Raw genomic sequence first — 20,421 nt, 5'->3', positions numbered from 1 at the left:
CCTGGTCTGAGGAGCCTGGTGTGGGGCTGGGACCCCTTGCTCCTCCAGTGGGAGGGACCTCCACAGCCGATATCCCTCCTGAGTTTTAATGGTCACACATGGCTGTGAGACAAGCCCATTCCACATCTCTGCCCTTCCTAAAAGTCTCGAGGTGGCTTCTTCTGTACATCCTTAGTTGTAGGGCTTCAGTTCAACCAGACTTCAGGCAATTCTCAATGGTAACTGTGCTACAGTTCAGTTATGATTCAGATGTGGTCATGATAGGAGGTAAACACAGCATTTACCTACTCCACGGTCTTACTAGAAATCACCGACAGGAGCTCAATATTTAGCCCACTGTTTTTATTCAGTGAGAACCAAGCTAGCTTTGATTAATTTTTATTTTCTCTGCCTAAAACACTATTATGCTTATTGTACCTAAAAGAAATACTGTCTCACATATACTCCATTTTCTGCCTCTTCCCTAAATAGCTGCCTTTTAATGCTATTAACAGTTAAATCCTATAGCATAACCAATAAGTCACATATAAAAAGAATACTGTGAAAGGGGAGTACTCTTTTAAAGCCAATTCTTTTATTGCAGATCTATGCATTTCTACAATCATTTAGTTAAACTGGTGTTTTCAAACAACAGAAAGGCTTTTTATTGTTTACTAGCTGGTTTCTACGTGGAAAGTTAAACTCGTGCTTATAGCTAAAGTGGTGTTTGCCAACTAAATTTAAGATGCAGCATTTTAGAAATTTACATATCAATGTTTCTATAGTATTGTTTGCTAATTTTTAAATAAAGCCGTGACCCATATACATTTGTGATTATACAAGCTGTGATCAAACAATGTGGTGAATGCTTAAAAAAAAAAAACATTACAGTAAAAGACACATTGACTTTAATCCCCCTCAAAATACTCCCCCTTGCTTGAGCTTATATCCCATCATACTTGCCACTTTATGAGGCAGTTCTGGAAGTCCTCTTTCATGAGTATCTTTAGTTGTGCTGTTGTGGCTGCCTCAATGTCCTGAATCATATTGACTTTGGCAAAGAACCAGAAGTCTTACTTTGCCAAATTCAGTGAATAAGGTGGACGAGAACACACTGTAATGTTTTTATTTGATAGCAATTGCCATATACCAGAAGCGATGTGTGACACAGAGTGTTGTCATGATGGAGGACGATTTACAGCCCACTTTAAAACACACCTTCTCTCAATTGTACCTCACACCTGACTGACTGGACCAAACAAGTTGAAATTTGTCACACATTGTTACTAAGGTTTGAAGTGTGGCTTCCCATATTGAAGATCCCTGCCTTTCCAATGGATGGCACTCATCAGAAGCATTCACCGCACTTTTTTTTTTTATCACCCCGTGTTACACGTCACTTCTGGTACAGAAATTTCTGTCAAATAAAAACATTATGGTGTGTCCTCATCCACCTTATTCACCAGATCTGGCACCATGCGACTTCTGGCTCTTCCCCAAAGTCAAAATGACCATGAAAAGTAAACGTTTTGAACTGATTTAGGATATCGAGGTAGCCACAGCAGTGTAACTAAAGACACTCACTAAAGAGGACTTCCAGAGCTGCGTCATGGCAAGAACAATGGGATAAGTGTGTTTGAAGCGAGAGGGAGTATTTTGAGGGGAGAGTAATAGCAATGTGCCTTTTACTGTAATAATTTTTTTTTTTAATTTAAACATTCACCATAGCTTTTGATCACACCTCGTATGTATCTCATTCTCTCACCTGAGCTAACAAAATCTTTTCAGAGTGGTGTTTCCAAAGGAGTGTGTACAAAATCAGCTTTCAGACACACAAGACGGTATGAGTAGAGTGTGTGTTCTTTCTTTTCGTGCCAATGTATCAATGTAGAGTTGCTTCCGTTTTCTTCAACTCTATTTATTGCTGCATTTCTCCACATGAAATTATCCCAGCATCAGAATACATATTTTTCTCAAGTACACATGGAAAATTCTCTAGGAGGTCTATAGACTTGTTAGGTTAGGCCACAAAACAAGTCTTAATAAATTTAAAAATTAAAAACCTCCAAACAACAAAAAAGAGCTCAGAACCAGAAAGCTGTAAGGGTGAATGAAGTCTACTCAATTATTTAAAGAATTAACACCAATACCTCTCAAACTCTTCCAAACACTAAAAAGGAGGGAACATTTCCTAACTCATTCTATGAGGCCAGAATTACCCTGATACTATGAATACACATACAAAAAATTATCAACAAAATACCAGCAAAACAAATTCAACAACATGTTATACACCATAACAAAGTGAGATTTATCATCAGAATATGTAAAGGTGGCTCAACATATGAAAATAAATCAATGTGATATACCATCACATTAATAGACTGAATTGAAAGAAAAATATAATTACCTCAACTAATGCAAAAAAAGGCATTTGACAAAATCCAGCACCCTTTTATGCTAAAAACATTCAATAAACTAGTAATAAACTTCCTTAACATGATAAAGGCCATCTACCAAAAAAAAAAAAAAGAGAAAAAGAGAGAGAGAGAAAGAAAGAAAGGAAAGAAAGAAAATCCCAGCTAACATCAGACTCCCTATTGAAAGATCAATGGGCAGGCCTGGCGGCTCAGGTGGTTGGAGCACCGTGCTAACACCGAAGTTGCCAGTTAAATTCCCACTTGGGCCAGTGAGCTGTGCCCTCTACAGCTAAGACTGTGAACAACTGCTCTCCCTGGAGCTGGGCTGCCATGAGCGGCCGGAGGTTGGCATGGGCTGCTGTGTGCTGCCATGAATGACCGGAAACCAGCGTGAGCAGCCGGCAGCCAGCAAGAGCTTCTGTGAACTGCTGTGAGCAGCCGACCGACAGGTGACCAACTGCCTCAGCCGGGGGGAGCACAAGGCTCATTAATACCACCATGGGCCCAGGAGCTGTGTCCTACACAACTAAACTGAGAAACAACATTTTGAACCGAGTTGGGGGGCGGGGTAGAAAAAAGGCGGGGGAAAAACGGATCAAAAACTTTTCCCCAAAAATAAGAAATAAGAAAAGGATGTATGCTTTTGCCACTTGTATTTGACATCATACTGGAAGTTCTAGCCAGTGCAATTAGGAAAATAAAATAACAGGCATCCAAAATTGGAAAGGAAGAAATAAACATCCATTTGCAGATGGCATGATCTTATATGTAAGAAGACTGTAAAGAATACACAAAAAAAACAGAGTTACAAATTCAGCAAGTTGCAGGATAGAATCAACACACAAAGATCAGGTCTATTTCTATACAAGAGCAATAAACAATCCATAAAGGAAATTAAGAAAACAATTCCACTTACAATAGCATTAAAAAAAGAATTAAATACTTAGCAATAAATTTAAGGAGGCAAAACATCTGTACACTGAAAACTACATTACTAAAAGAAATTAAAGACAAATAAATGGCAAGACACTCCGTGTTCATGGATTCCTTCCAGTCTACTTTCCCTGTCTATCTCTTCCTTGCTGTTCCTCTTCCAAACTCTGATCACTGCCTAAGGGTAACCAGCGTAACCAGAGGCTGCGAATCAGGAAGTATTTTAAGCTCATGTAACCTACAGCCCCAAGGGAGTGAAAGGTTGGAAGACATGCCTTTCACAGTATTTATAATTCACTTAAAAGGGTTAATCACTCCACCCCTTGAGAATTGTTATTAAGCTCAGGAATCCCAAGAACTGTTCAGGCGGCTTTGCCAGAACTGCCAACAGCTGGAGACTGGGCAGAATTCATGAACTGCAGCCTACTGTGTACTCATCCACTTATTTCCTTCAAGTTATTGTCAATAACTTACATTGTTCACAATATTGTTAAGATGCCAATATTACCCAAAGTGATCTATCTACAGATTCAATGCATTCACTATCAAAATCCCAATGCCATTTTTTTCAGAAATTAACAAAAAAAATCATCCTAAAATTCATACATAATTTCAAGCAACTTTGAATAGCCAAAATGATCTAGAAAAAGGAAAAAAAAAAGTTGGAGGACTCACACTTCCTAATTTTAAAACTTACTACAAAGCTACAGTAATCAAAACAGTATGGTACTGTCATAAGGAAAGACATATAGATCAACAGAATAGAACAGAGAGCCCAGAAATAAACCCTCACATACATGGTCAATTGATTTGACATCAGTGCTAAGAGTACTCAACGGAAAAAGTGCAGTTTTTTCAAAATGGTGCTGGGAAAACTAGATATCCACGCTCAAAAAATGAAACTGGACCTTCAGTTTACATCAGTTACAAAAATTAACTCAAAATGGATCAAATAAGACAAGGTTTAATTGTAGTGTTTTTCACCAAGCAATTGTAAAGGCAAAAGAATGGAAAAACTCAATGACCACCAATAGGGAATTGGTAGCAAAAACTATCATAAAACCATAAATTACTATGCAATTATAAAATAGAATGAGGAAGTCTCTATTTTGCTATAGTGACAGTGAAGATATACTGTTAAGTGAAAAAAAATAATACACATAGGAAGTGTGTATTATGTTAATTACATATAAGAAAGAAAAGAACATATACACCTATATTATCAGAAATAAACAATGGAAGGATAAAAACAAAAATAAAACAAAAAGATCAAAGACCTAAATTTAAGAACTACACACACACACACACACACACACACACACACACACACACCTATACACATACTACATAAAAACTGTAAATCTTTATGACTGTGTTTGGCAACAGTTTCTTAAGTATGACATCAAAAGCACAGAAAACAAAAGAAAAAACAGATAAATTGGATTTCATTGATGTCATCAAAATTTAAAATTTCTTCCTTAACATCCATCTTAGCAAAGATTTTTTTAATTTGACACAAAAAGCAAAGGCAACAAAAGCAAAAATAAACAAATGGGACTACATCAAACTAAATGGCTTCTGCACAGCAAAGGAAACATCAACAAAATGAAAAGGCAACCTACAGAATAAAAGATTTGCAAATCTTATATATGATAAGGGGATACACTCAAAATATACAAAGAACTCATACACCTCAATAGGAAAAAAAAATCAGATTAAAAAATGGGCAGAGAATCTCAACAGACACTTTTCCAAAGAAGACATACAAAATAGCCAAAAGGTAAATGAAAGGGTGCTCCATATCACTAATCATCAGGGAAATGCAAATCAAAACTACAATGACGTTATCACCTGACACCTATTAGAAAAACTATTATTAAAAAGACAAGAAATAAGTATTGTCAAGGATGTGGAGAAAGGGGAATCCTTCTGCACTGTTGGTGAGAATATAAATTAGTACAGACACTATGAAAAACAGCATACCGGTTTCTCAAAAAATTAAAAATAAAACCACCATATGATCCAGCAATTCCATTTCTGGGTATTTATCTAAAGGAAATGAAATACTAACTCGAAAAGGTATCTGCACCATGTACACAGCAGCATTATTTACAACAGTCTAGACATAGAAGCCACCCAAATGTCCACTGATGGATGACTGTATAAAGAAAATGTGATACACACACATACACATACACACACACACAGGAATATTATCCATCAATTTAAAAAAAATGAAATGTTGCTGTTCGCAACATGAATAAAACCTGAGGGCATTATTCTCAGTGAAATAAGTCACACAGAGAAAGACAAATACTGTAAGATCTCCCTACGTAAAATCTAAAACCAACCAACAAAAACCGAACTCACAGATACACAAAACAGATTGGTGGTTGCCAGAGATGGGGGGTGGGAAGGGTCGGAGGCAAAATGGGTGAAGGTGGCCAAAAGTAACAACTTCCAGTTATTAAATAAGTCCTGGGGATGTAATGTACAGCAATGGTGACTGTACTTAATAATACTGCACTGTCATATATTTGAAAGTTGCTAAGAGAGTGAATCTCATTATAAGCAAAAAAAATTCCTACCTATGTGTGGTGATAGATGTTGACTTGTTACCATTTTGCAATATATATACCAATACCGAATCATTACGCTATACACCTGAAACTAGCATAATAATATATGTCAATATTATCTCAATTTTTAAAAATTAAAACTTCTATTCATCAAGGACACTCCAAAAAAGTGAAAATACGACCAACAGAATGGGAGAAAATATTTGTAAATCATGTGCATGATAAGGGTCTAACATCCAATATATAAAGAACTCCTACAACTCAACAACAAAAAGAGAGACAACCCACTTAACAAAGGACAAAAGACTTTAATAGACATTTCTCCAAAGATAAACAAATGGTCAATAAGTACATGAAAAGATGCTCAACTTTAGTCATTAGGGAAATGCACATCAAAATTACAATAATACTTCATACCCACTAGGATTACCAAAAAAGCAGAAAATAACAAGCATTGGTGGGGATGTAGAGAAATTGAATCCTCATGCAACTGATGGTGGAAATTTAATAAAATGATGCAGCCAATGCAAAAAACAGTTCAGCAGTTCCTCAAAAAGTGAAACACAGAATTACCATATGATCCAGCAATTCTACTCCTAGGCATATATCCAAAAGAACTGAAAGCAGAGACTTGAACAGATATTTGTACACCCACATTCACTGCAGTATTATTCACAATAGCCAAAAGATAGAAGCAACCCAAGTGTCTATCAACAGATAAAGTGTGGTATACACGTACTCAACCATTAAAAGGAAATTCTGATACATGCTACAATATGGATAAAATGTGAAGACACTGCTAAATGAAATAAGTAATCGCAAAACGACAAATATGGTATGATTACAATTATAAAGACATTTAGAATAAGCAAATTCAGAGACAGAAAGTAGAACAGAATTTATCAGGGGCTGTGGGGGAAAGGGGAATGGAGAGTTATTGCTTAATAAGTACAAAGTTTCTGTTTGGGATGATAAAAAAGTTCTGTAGATAGACTGTGGTGATGGTTACACAACACTGTGAATGTACTAATGCCACTGAGTTGTACACTTAAAAAATGGTTAAAATGGTTAATATATATATATATATAACATAAATTTCATGTTATATGTATTTTACCACAATAAAAAAATTTAAACTCAAAAATATTTTAATAAAAATGTGCATTAATAAGCTTATATAAAGTATTATGGACCTTATTTTAAATGTTAACCACTCTTTAAACCAAAGATTTTTTTTTAAATGTAACTTTTTATATGGGTAAATCAGCTGACAGGATTTTTATGATCAAAGGCAAGAGGAACTGTGCTCCCTTCTCTCAAAGACAATTTTGTGAATAAATGGGATTTCTAAACTAAATTACCTAGATAATCACCCACAGCCTGATTATCTAGGTTTTCTGGATTACTCAAGCCTTTGCTTTCTTTGTTCACTTGGTAAACCTTTTTTGGACATTTGATTACATATTAGAAACTTCATCAGCAATGGTCAAAGGAAGTTTATTTAGGTTACGCTTTTTTCACAAGCAGTTTGTTAAAACAGCCTGAGGCTGACAACTGTTTTTTGTTTTTTTCTAATGAGATGTAGAGATTAACCTGGGTTCCCAAATTACTGAAGCCACATTTTCCTCTTATTCCTTTTATAAACGAATAATCAAGAACTAGCTCTACATATGAAGATACACTAGATACAGTAGAGAGCTCTTAATTCTTCCACTACTAAGCAGTTCCTAGATATTTATAATAATTCGAGTGGGTTTACTTGTTTGTTGGGGATACCTACTATGTCCCATATTAAAAATTATAATATGTAATTGTGCTGGTCCTACAAGGCTTGTGCTTCTAACAGCACACTCATTTTGGAATTTCACAAACTGTATCACTCAGAATGGGCCACATTATGCTGTAATAACAACCCCGTAACTCAATGTTTATCACAAGTTGGTTTATCAACTCACGCAAATTCCTCTGTGAATTCAGGTGACTCTCCAAGGCAGCTGTCTTTTATGCATTGGCTCAGCATTCCAAAATTCTTTAATTTTGTTATGTCCCACTATTAGCAAAATAGGGGAAGAAAGAATACTAGCACTAATTACCTTTGCTCCCATTTCATTTACTTCAACAAGTCACTAACTTCACAATAAGGAACACAATCCTCAGAATGCTTCAAAATAAATTAGTATCAATGCTTATCGCATTAGAACAAGGTGAACTACGACAGTCTCTTGGTCTCAATGCATATTACTATTTTCCACCAATCCTTTTGTTCAGGGCTGATTTCATGGACGTGACCTGTGCAGTAACACAGGGCTCCACGCTCAGAAAGACCCTGTTCTTGGTTTAAACCTCTGCTGTTGCCATCTTGAAATTCTTAATAATTTATCTTTGAATTTGTGTTTTGAATGAAACCTGTTGGGCCAATGCAACATGCACGTGAGCAGAAGAGACACATGAAAATGCATATCTGCCATTTCTTTCCACGTCATTCTCATGTAGCTTTGGTGATGCCCAATAAGCACAGAATTCTAGTGGATCCACAGTGTATGGGAGTTCAACAAGATTCAAAATGAGTTCAAGGCAAGCTTGTCGTCTACAACTAAGTAAGCAAGGCTACTAACAGTCCAAGAAGCCAAATTTTCCCTTTGAATCATAACTCGCTTCAAACATAGAAGACAACGGTATTCTAAGAAACATGAATGACAAAGAAAACCTATCATATCTTTTCTTACTCATGTTACTTCCCTGTGTTAACCAATCCCTTAGGCTAAAAGTGAAGACACAGAAGAAAAGGGAAAGAAAGATCAAGCCACAGTTCCTTTTCCTTTCACTCCTACCAAAGTCAAAGGAAGATAGTGTTGGTAAAATGTGCAAGAGAAAAAAAACAGTTGTATAAATTTTTTGCAATGTTTCCCCTGTTCTGCTGAGAATGAAATATGTATGTACAAGCTATGAAATACCAGCAATTCCACATACAGTTAAATGCTTGTACATTTACATTTAAAACTGACATTGTACAATATAAAAATGAACAGTGAGTGAAATTCATGCTTAATGATTTTATTTATTTTTTTTAGAAGGTAGAAAGTTTAAGAAAAGAAACACCGGCAGAGGGGGTGCTGATGGCAGAGTCTAGGGTAGACAACTGCCCTTAATGATTTTAAAATTTTAATTGTTATTTAGAATGGCATTAAAAAGAAACAAGTCAGGAGAAAGGTCACAGAAGAAAGAAAGAATCTTTATTTTAGTAACTTTGTATTTTAGCAACTGTAAGTTTCATATTTTAGATTTAAATTTTAGTAAATTAATGGCACTTTTTTTCCTGCTTTTTGAACAACGGGCCCTGCATTTTCATTTTGCACAGGCCCTGCAAATTATGTAGCTGGGCTTGCATTTATTCAGGTAAACAAATATAAATCTGGAATTAATTTTAACATTTTTTATTGTTAAAATTTAACAATAAAAGTTAACCTTTTATTCTAAACTGCTTATTTTTTGTCTTAATATTTTTATTAAAATATAGCTAACCTACAATATTAGTTTCAGGTGTTATTCAACAGTACCCACCAAGCACTATACAGTTATTACCACATTACTGATTATATTCCCTATGCTAAAGAAGTGACACCATGATAAGTCCAGCAACCATCTGACACTGTACCATGCTATGACAATATTATTGACTATATTTCTATGCTGTATATTACATTCCCCAAAACTTATTTGTTTTACATCTGGAACTCTGAACCTCTTATTCTTCTTTATCTTCCTCCCCCCCTTTTTAATTTTTCAATTAGAGTTGACATTCAATATTATTTTATGTTAGTTTCAGGTGTACAGCATACTGGTTAGTCACTGGTATAATTCAGGAAGTGATCCCCCTGACTAGTATCCAACTGGTACTATACATAATTATTACCATATTATTGATTACATTCCCTATACTTTACATCCCCATGACTATTTTGTAACTAGCAATTCGTATTTCTTAATCCCTTCACCTTTATCCTGCCCCTGCCCCCCTTCCATCTCTCACCCCAATAGATCTAGTACCCGTCTGACACCATACAGTTATTACAATATTATTGACTACATTCCTTATGCTATACCCTCCCCATCCCCATGACTACTGTATAACCAATTTGTATTTTAACCCCTTCCCCTTTTCACCTACCTCCAGCCCCCCTCCCATCTGACAACCACCAAAATGTTCTCTGTATCTATGAGTTTGTTTCTGTTTCAATGGTTTATTTTGTTCTTTAGATTCCACTATACAATATTGAAATTATACAATATTTGTCTTTCGCTGTCTGACTTACTACACTCAGCACAATACACTATAGGTCCATCCATGTTGTCGCAGATGGCAAGATTTCATTCTTTTTTACAGCTAGTAATATTCCATTGTATACGTGTACATGTACCATCTCTTCTTTATCCATTCATCTATCCAGGGACACCCAGGTTGCCTTCATATCTTGGCTTATGTAAATAATGCCACCATAAACATATAGATGAGCATGGTCCCTCTAAGTAGCATTTTGGGTTCAGATAAATACCCAGAAGTGGGATTACTAGGTCCTTCTTTGTCTCATTATAGTCTTTGTTTTAAAGTCTATTTTTTCTGGTAAAAATATTGCTACCCCAGCTTTTTTGTTTCCATTTTCATTAAATATCTTTTTCCATCCCTTTCAGTATGTGTATGTCTTTCAATCTGAAGTGAGTCTCTTGCAAGCAGCATATAAGGGTCTTATTTTCTTACCCATTCAGATCCCCTATCTTTTGATTGGAGCATTAAATCTATTTCCTTTGAAAGTAATTGTTGATAGGTATGTAGTTATTGACACATTTCTTTTTTCATCTTAAAGTCCCTCTAAGATTCCTTGTAATACGGTTTGGTGGTGATGAATTCCTTTAGCTATTTCTTGTCTGGGAAGCTTTTTATCCATCCTTCAATTTTAAATGATAGCCTTGCTGGGTAAATACTTGCTGGTTGTAGATCCTTGCTTTTCATCACGTTGAATAGTTTGTGCCAATCCCTTCTGGCCTACAAAGTTTCTGTTGGGAAATCAGCTGGTAAGTCTTATGGGAGCTCCCTTGTAGGTAACTGTTTTCTCTTGCTGCTTTTAAGATTCTCTTTGTCTTTAATCTTTGGCATTTTAATTACGAAGTGTCTTGGTGTGGGCTTCTTTGGGTTCATCTTGTTTGGGACTCTCCGTGCTTCCTAGGCTTGTATATTTTTTACCTTTGCCAGGTTAGGAAAGGTTTCTGTCGTTATTTCTACAAACAGGTTTTGAATTCCTTGCTCTCTCTCTCCTTCTTCTGCTACTCCTATGATGCAAATGTTGGTACACTGGAGGTTGTCCCAGAGGCCCTTAAACTCTCCTCATTTGGGGGGGCGTTCTTTTTTCTTTTCACTGTTCTGATTGGGTGTTTTCTGCTACCTTATCTTCTAAATCACTGATTTGAATCTCTGCTTCATCTAATCTGTTGATTTCCTGTAATGCGTTCTTTATTTCTGTTATTGTATTCTTTATTTCTGACTGGTTCATTTTTACGTTGTCTATCTCCATTTTTATGTTTCCTATCTCTTTCGTGAAGTTCTACCTGAGATCATTGAGCATTCTTATAACCAGTGTTTTAAACTGCGTCTGGTAGATTGCTTGTCTCCACTTTGTTTCATTCTTTTTCTGGAGCTTTGTTCTGTTCTTTTACTTGGGACATGTTTCTTTGTCTCCCCATTTTGGCTGTCTCCCTGTGTTTCTGTGTATTAGGTAGGACTGCCATGTCTCCCACTCTTAGTAGAGTGGCCTTATGAAGTAGATGTGCTGTGGGACTCAGTGGTGCAATCTTCCTGGTCACTTGAGACATGCACTCCAGGTGTGTCCCTTGTGTGGGCTGTGTGTGCCCTCTTCATATAGTTGAGTCTTGGTTGCTATTTGCACATCAATGGAAGGGATTGACCCTCAGGCTCTCTGGCTGTGAGGACTGGCCTTAACTACAATGGAGCAGTTGTGGCGCAGGGGCTGACCCTACATAGTAGGATCTGCCCCATCAGGGCTCTGGCACCTGCCCAATCTACCTCTTGGGTGCGTCATCCTTGAAGGCAGCAGGGTCACAGTCCAGCTTGTTTCGAAGCTGGCCTCTGGTCTCTCCAGCCCCAGGGCCACCTGGGAGGGAACCCACTGCAGGTCAAGTTTAGTCACAGCCCATGCTTCACCAGGGACTACCTGGAAGAAGTCACAAAGAAATCCGCAGCTGGCCATCGCCCCTGACTTGCTTGGAACTGCCTTGAGAGGCCAAGCCATGAACCAAGGGCAGCTGCTGCTAATGCCAGGCTTAGGGCTGCTCAGCCAGAGGTACAGGACATCCTCAAGCCAGATGCTGCTTGTTCGGGTTCCACAAACCTTTGAGAGACACTAGGAAAGTCTGCAGAATGAGCCAGGACACGCAATTTATACGAAAAAGCCACTGGAAAGAGCTTGGGTATGCCCAAAAGTTGGGCGGGGTGGGGTCTCGAATCACTAAGGCACGGCAAATGAGCAGTGTTAGTAATGGAGACTCAGATACAATGGCAGCCTATGTCTGTACCTTGGGAAGGGGGAGGGCTCATCAAAGAAACAATGTCCTCCGCCAGCTCCTCCATCCAGGAGAAAGCTACCCCTTCAGCCCATCCTAAAGCCAGATAACTCAGTTCCCCCGGCCCCTCCCACATCCCTGCCACTTCTCCAGCTGCTGCCCCAGCACTGGAGCTTAGAGCCAGTGATTCTGTCGGTAAGTCTGCTTGTGGTCCCTTTAAAAGGACACCTGGGACTCCAGCCACCCTCTCTCTTACTCAGTCACAAACTCCGCTGGTTTTCACAGCCAGAAATTATGAGTACTTCTCTCCTCAGCACTGGAACCCTGAGTTAGGGAGGGCTGGGACCCCTCACTCCTTCAGGGAGACCTCTGCAGCCAAAATGTCCCTCGCAATTTTTAATGGTCACACATGGATGTAAGACCAGCTTGTTCTGCATCTCTGCCCCTCCTACCAGTCTTGAGATGGCTTCTTCTGCATGTCCTTAGTTTTAGGGCTTTAATTCAGCAAGATCTTGGGCGATTCTCAATGATGGTTGTTTTGTAGTTTAGTTGTAATTTTGATATGGTCATGAGAAGGTATGCACAGCGTGTACATACAGCACTATCTTGACTGGAAGCCTCTCATAAAGTAAGTTATATATTATCACTGTAACTCAAATACCCATTTAAAATTACCAGACTATTGTAACTTACAAACATACATATTTCTTTTTGAAAGTACAAGCTGGTTTGTGTAAAGTTTAGGACTTTGCTCATCTTTATTGATGAACACTGAGCTTGCATGAATGCTTCTCCTCCTTTCCAGCCCACACTCCCCAATGCCATATCCTACAGGTTTCTAGTGTGAAACTAGAAAGTAGTCAATTAACCCAAGCAAAGGAATGAAAAAACTTCCTGAGTAACCATAACAAGGTGATTTCTCCCAGAGATATCTTTATCTTAAAAGATTCTTCTAAGATACTACATTCTTAGACAATAAGATCTGGCTCACAGGATTCTCAAAACACCAGTCTGGAATACAACTAGAGTAGAGAGAGTTACATGGAAAAGATGGCTTTACTATCGATTAAAAACATGTAAAATCTGTTGGGGTAAAGAAGCCAAAGAGAAAAAAATACTAAACTAGGAGTCAGAAAACACACTTCTAATCACAGTTTAACCACTATCTCACTTGGTGATCTCGCTTAACAAGATAAAAATCCAAATGCCTTAACTTCACATATACAATAACCTTCACAATCTGACTGCTACTTCCAACTACTTCTCTTAACTACTCTATCCATAAATCCTCAATTCCTGCCACACTGAATTTCTCACTCTTCCCTATACACCAAGCCCCATAACAACTTATCATCTTTGCATATGTTATTCCTTAGCTCTGGAATGACTTACTATCTCCCTTTTCCACCTAGCAAACTCCTATTCATCCCTCAAAAGTCAGCTTTTTTTCCCTCTGAGCTCCCATAATCTAGTGTATTGTAATTTATCTGTATTATATACATCAACTGAGTTCCCTATAGGGCAAGATTATCTTCAATCATTTTGTATCTCTAAAACCTAGCAGTGTCTAGCATAAGTACAAATGCCTATGTTCGATGAAATAATTACATGATGAATGGACAAACAACCTTAAGCAGTTTCTCCTATAAAATTAAAGAGAATCCTTGATACGTGTGAGAAGCAACATGGCCTACATAATAGCAAGAGCACAGAGATGCTTTGAATCTTTTTAACTCTAAGATCTTCAGCAAATTACTTAACTGCTGAGTGAGAGATCCCTCATCTACAAAACAGATTTCATAGGGTTGTTACACTGAACCAGTTGCCAGGGGGACCCCACAAAAACTTGTCTAGCACAATGCCTGGAACAAAACAGATTTTCAAATACATACTAATTCCCTTTTCTCTCCCTCTTTAACTCACAGGACAATTTTGGACACCCAATGAGCTGATAAGAAAACAATTTGAAAACCATAACATATCACATAAATTAAATCTCTCATTTAAGGGGGGGAAAAATCAAAATGGTTCGTCCTTGCATTTACACACCTTTTCTTCTTTCTAGATTTGTTAAGAAACACTTGGAGACATTATTCTGATTTTTAAACATTTCTCCAAAGTACACAATTATCTAGGATTCTAAAATTAAAACTTAGTTTAGTGTAAACAATTCTAATACACTTAGTTCAGTGTAAACAATACTAATTCCTCCTAAATTAAGAAAAAGTCTACACATCCAGCTTTAAACTACAGTGTCCTTTTCCCTTGCCTGTTTTAGGTCTTTCTAGAACTGCTCTTTTTAAAAATATAATTGACTTTAATTGAATTTGTAACATAACGATTTTATTTGAATTTTTAAAACATGATTTCATGAATTCAAGCATTTAGTTTAGAAGGTAACACATCTCACTGAATTGTTATATCAAAATGGTCTGATTTTTTTTTTTTAAGGATAAACAAATATTTAATAGCATCTGCATTTAGAGGTAAGTCTTGTTTTTCGGAAACTAGAAACTTTCTGCACAAAATAAATTCAAACACCTTTCTCTACCCACAGATCCTGATTTGACATTCTATAAAGAACACAACATAATTATTATGCATGCTAGGTTAACTTGAGGTCAAAAAAAGTTCTCTAATTACTTACTTTACTAAAATAAACCTACTCTGAGAATAAAAATTCTTTCAACAGCTTTTTATTAATCAGAGATATTTATAAACTTTGATTTTAAAAGGTCTAAAATTATAATGTAGACACTGTTCTAGGTAAATTATCTAAAAATAAATGTAATTCTAAGTGTGAATTAGGATTTACAAAATTGAACTAAACTTATGTGCATGATTACTTGACCTAGGACAATAAAACTTTGATTTCCTTTTTGTATTTAGTTGCTAGACTTAAAATATTAAATGTCAATAACTTTCACTTCTGCTACTGTATTAATTCAAGGGAGCTTTATTTTTTTCATTTTCCACTCTAAAATGAAAAGTTGCAAACTGCAGGAAAATTATCTAAAAGGTCTTTTTTAAAAGCAACTTTCTTTTGTTTATATTAAATATATTTTTAAAGCATGAAATAACTTAAAAGTTATCTTCCCCAAAGTATAGTTTTTAAGCATTCTTTAAATTTTTTATGAAAGCATTATAGCACAGTAAACATTAGTGAATTCATTATCTAAAGCACAACTTTCTAAATGAATCAATATTTCATAATTTTTCAAGTTGTGACTAACCAGTATTGGATGCAGTGTAGTGCAGCAATATCTAAAGAGACACAAGAAAATTTCAGTGCCTAAGAAAATTTCAGCATGTAGTTTACTCATATACAGAACCTGCTGATACTAACCAAAAGAAGTCAACTTTTTTTTAAAACCAGCCCGCAATTCACCACCTTGGTATGGCATTCTCTCTAAATTATCATTTCCAAGTGGGATTATCCAATTTTATTAGTTAATAGTTCCCATTACTTCAAAAACAGAAACAGGATATGTTCTGTTTCACCAAGTGTTACACATGTATTTCGTTCCTACAAATCTTGGGTGGGGGGTAATCTTTGGAAACAAAAGGTAATCTGATCCATTCCAGGTAATTACTGGATGCCAACAATACACAATTCGAATTGCATTTCTGGACGCTAAAAAGATTACAAAAGGGAGTAGCACGTCAAATATGTAAAGAACTACTTTTATATCAAAAATATATCAAGATGAAGGAACATGGTATACTGAAACTAAAATCTCGTGCAAAGTACAAAACTCATCTGATTAAAGATTTGATAATCTTCTGAAAACAAAATGTTTAATCAACGTTGTTAAAATAACAGTAATTCATTCCATTCAAGTACGACTAGAAGTCCCGATGATGTGCTTTTTTTCAGGTCTATTTTTCTCTTTCTTTTGCAATCCGGATACCAAAAGGACCTGAAACCTATAGTTGGGGAGGCATTGCAACAACTCGGCGAATGTTGTCTGTTTACAAACACGAATCTCAGAGTTTCCCACGTCAAAAGCATTCATTACCACCATTCGACTGGAGGGCGGGGTGAAGGCGGGCGAACAAGAAACGAAACCCACAGACACCTCTGCCTTCTCCCGACAAGGGCGAGCCCAGAGAAAATATTTATGATGTATTATTACATGCATGTGTATATTTATGTTATATACGTACGTTTCTATCTAAGCAGAGATCAAAGAAAGACATAACATGACAGGGAATCTTACTGGACCCAAGAGAAAGCTCACGCCAATTCCGTTAACTCAAAATCCTCCTCCCAAGTCTACAGGTTTCGGCCCGGGACCGACAGCCTTAGCCTCTCAGTGGAGTTCGGCCCCAAAGCGCCCCAATGCCTCCTCAGGCCGCCGCCCCTACCTCCTTTATCTCTGCCTTCTCCTGGGACACTGAAGCCCATTCCCGCAAAGAAAGAAGTGTTAGGCCCCAACGGGGCGGCTGAGACGCGCTCCGGTCGGGCCCTCAACACCTGCGAGGAGCGGCACCTGAGGGCGAACAGGGGACCGCCCGGCCTTTCCCGAGCACACCCCCTAGGCGCCCAGTGCTTCACCGCCGCCGGAACCTCTGTACCTGCGAGGCCTGCTAGCTACAGGCGCGCGCGGCGCCTCCTCATCTCAATGGCTCCGGCTCCCCCTCCGCCTCCCGCTGCTGCCGCCGCCGCCGCCGTCGCCGTCGCCGTCGCCGTCACCGCCGCTGGAGGCCGGGAGACGACGAGCTCAGGACTCCACCGCCATGTCCGCCGCGCCGCGAACTGCATTGTGGGGGGGAAGGGGAAGGGAGGGGGAGAGGAGGGGGAGGGGAGAGGGAAGAGGGGGAAGGAGAGAAAGAGGAGGACCCGCTGAAGGGAGGGAGTCAAAGGAGACGGAGAGCTGGGGGGAAAGGGGAGGGGAGAGAGGGATGAAGTCCTGAATGGAGTTTTGCCCAGAGGTGGGGTAGGGGATCGACGCGAGGGAGACCCAGGGGTAAAGGTTTAAGGGTGCCCCTCCCTTAGTTCTGGGGGCCCCTGGGCACCAGCTAAACCCGGGCGAGGGGAGTAAACACCAATGGGGGAGGGGCTACGTTCGGGAGCACGTAGTGGCTGCGAGAAACAATGGGGAGGGGATCGAGGTAATAGGGCAGCATTCACACTTACTCAGGGAAGGGGTGGGAGCGGGAGGACACTAGTTAGCCCGCGAAGAGGGGGCGGGGCACTCTAATGTTGGGGGAGGGTCGAAGTCAGCTCTGGATCCAGAGGAGAGACGGGGCCGCCGAGCGCGGCGGGTCGGGAGGTCGGGCTCCCCTCCCGGGCCCCACTGTGGAGCGGCGCGAGGACGCCCGCAGGTCTGGAGTTCGTCCTCGCGGGAATTACCGCGCCACTCATTCTGGTTCCTGGACTGCAGGCCGCCCTGCCGAGGCCCCCAAGAGGGACGAGGGACCCGAAAGCCACCTCCGTGCCTCGCTCTGAAAGCCTTTCCCCGGAGAAAAAAGCTCGGCCTTGGACGTGCACCCTCTGGCCTGGCTCAGCGACCGGGCCCAGCCCGGTTAGCACGGGCTTCTGAACACCAGCAGGAAACTAGAGGAAGACTCTGGGGTCGATCCTCGCCTATTTACCTTTGCAACCAGCCCACCAAAGCTGAAATGCTTTTCTTTTTAAAAAGCAGCCAATTCAGGAGTTAAGGAGTTCGGCAGAGAAATTTCAAGAGCATCCGCCCAAAAAATGATTTTAGAAATCATTTTCTTCAGTTTCACGTGGGTTTGGAATCAATTACCCTCCTTAGGCCTCCCCCCACCTTGCTTTTAATGTGTCAGGTTCCTCCACACAGTCGTTTCAAGTCAGGGAACTTAGGTTTGGTTAGTTGTTTTTTTTTAAGAACCCCCCCCCTCCCCGCCCAGTCTTGGAGATTATTCCACCAATCTCTGACCTCGAAGCTGGACAATTCACACAACTACAATTCTTGCATTTGACACATCCTAGCCAGGAAAAGGATATGACAAGTATGTATGTGCTGAGGGGAGGCTAAATCTTAAGTATTTACAGTACACTTACTGCCTTATAAATTTTCGTATAATATGACTCAGACTAGAACCTGCAAGAGGTTACAGCAGGACATTACTCTGCATAGTCCATCTACTTCCCACTACACCCCAGAACTACATACTTCATTTATCCATTTATGTCCCTGTGAATCAGAAGCTTGGTGAGAAGGGACCAAGCATTGCCCTCTAAGTGCTAGGTGTTTTAGTAGGGACTTCTCATATTTCACCATTTAATCTTCACCACAACCTCATGAAGTCAGAACTATTGTGCCCATTAACAAATGAGAAAACTAGAGCTCTGAGCATAAGTGCATTTTAGCCATACCTATCTGATGTCACAGGGCCCGAGTATAGTGGATTTCAAGTCAAAAGAGCCCTGTCTGGCTTCAGCACTTACCAGCTCGGTGACTTTGGGCAAATACACCCTCTGAGTTTCCTCATCTGTAAGATTTTAAAGTCAAAAAACCTACTTCACAAGGATAATGTAAGGAAAACAGCAGGACACAAAAGTTAAAGCTCATAGAGACATTAAGATGATACCAACATGTCCTTCACTTTAGTGACTGCTAGTATCAGTGTCCTTGGAGGAAGTTCAATTGAATAAAATTTCCTGATTACTTAATAAGAGCAAAGCATTAAATTAGGTACCCAAGAATATACAAAGACAAACGAGGTTCCTGTCTCCAAAAAGTTCACCATTGAGCAAGAAAGGTGGTTCTATTAAGCTACAATAAAAAGCAATAGGTCATAAGACAAAGGCTGGGTTAATATGGAGGAGAGCATGATACATTCCACTTCCATTGAAGTGGAAGAGGTGGAAGCTAGACCTTGGAGGCTTGCCTGCTATATGCCAGACACATGTATATGATTCAGAGAACATAATTTAGTCAGGAGTGTACAGGAGATAATGTGTCTGGAAGTAAAAGCCAGGGCCAGACTGAGAATCCCAGCGCGTCTCTCCCCTTATATCTTCCAGATAACTCTCTTCTACATACCACCTTTCCTATTCCTCAAGACCCAGCTCAAATCCTACCTCTTTTATTAAATCTACCTGATCATTCCCCTCCACTGAATGTGATAACCTCCATTCTCTGAATCCCTACATGTTACTTTTATAAGTCCGACCCCAATAGATTATAAATTGAGCACAAATACTTATATTTGTATTTCTTATAATGCCTACATACTTGTTGAGTTGAAAATTTTAGCAACTATAATCTTATCACAAAAAAGTAAGTATAGAGCAAGTATTATTTCTATGTAAAGAATAAGGAAACGGGTCAGAAGAGGCTTAATTAGTAGCCAGGGTCATACAGTAAGTCACAGGCAGGACTAGAATACCAGTCCTGTGTGATTCAGGTCTTTCCATTGAATCACAAACAGCTTACTGAAAATAAAACAGTAAATGTCTCAATGTTTTGTAAAAATACACTGAGAACTTACGTCTGATACTTGCAGGAAAGACCTCATGATTGTGGTTAAGTCTCCAAATTTAACCTTTCAGTCCAGAAGTTCTGAGAACTCAATTTCATCCAAACTCAGGTGAAAATTACTTGAAACAAAAATGTTATTTTATTATATATAATGAGAAATATAATTTCCCAGTGGATCAATAATCATATGCTGTTCTTTTCCTAGGTGATAGGAAAACCTAATCCAAAGATAATCATATTGGATAAAAAGGTGATTTAGTGAGTAAATTAAATCAGAACAAGAAAAGTACCTCAGAGATAAGTCTGTTCAAACAAAGTAGATCTCATAGATCATAGGAGAACAAATCATAAAAGTATGCAATTGGAAAAAAAAACCACAGGCTTTTATCCTGTAGTTAATGTGGAGTTGCTGAACATTTGTAAGCAAGACAGAGATATGATCAGAGCTGCTAAAGGTTTTCTTTGAGCCTCCTTTTTTCC

At 38.8% G+C, this 20,421-nt stretch overlaps 1 protein-coding gene across 12 annotated transcripts in view; it reads right to left on the bottom strand.

The window, feature by feature from the left end:
* The window catches only part of TUT4 (terminal uridylyl transferase 4), a 106,340-nt gene extending 89,090 nt beyond the window's left edge, over positions 1-17,250 (bottom strand). For all 12 annotated transcript variants that reach the window (XM_081057597.1, XM_081057604.1, XM_081057602.1 and 9 more), the window contains exon 1: positions 17,063-17,250. The gene's annotated coding sequence lies outside the window, so the exon portion shown is untranslated. The remainder of the gene's footprint in view (positions 1-17,062) is intronic.
* Between the last annotated feature and the right edge of the window lie 3,171 nt (positions 17,251-20,421).

The sequence above is a fragment of the Rhinolophus hipposideros genome, assembly GCF_964194185.1.
Source record: "Rhinolophus hipposideros genome assembly, chromosome: 8".
Lineage (NCBI taxonomy): Eukaryota > Metazoa > Chordata > Mammalia > Chiroptera > Rhinolophidae > Rhinolophus > Rhinolophus hipposideros.
Note: the sequence above shows the minus strand (reverse complement) of the source record. Positions and strands in the feature narration are given on the sequence as shown.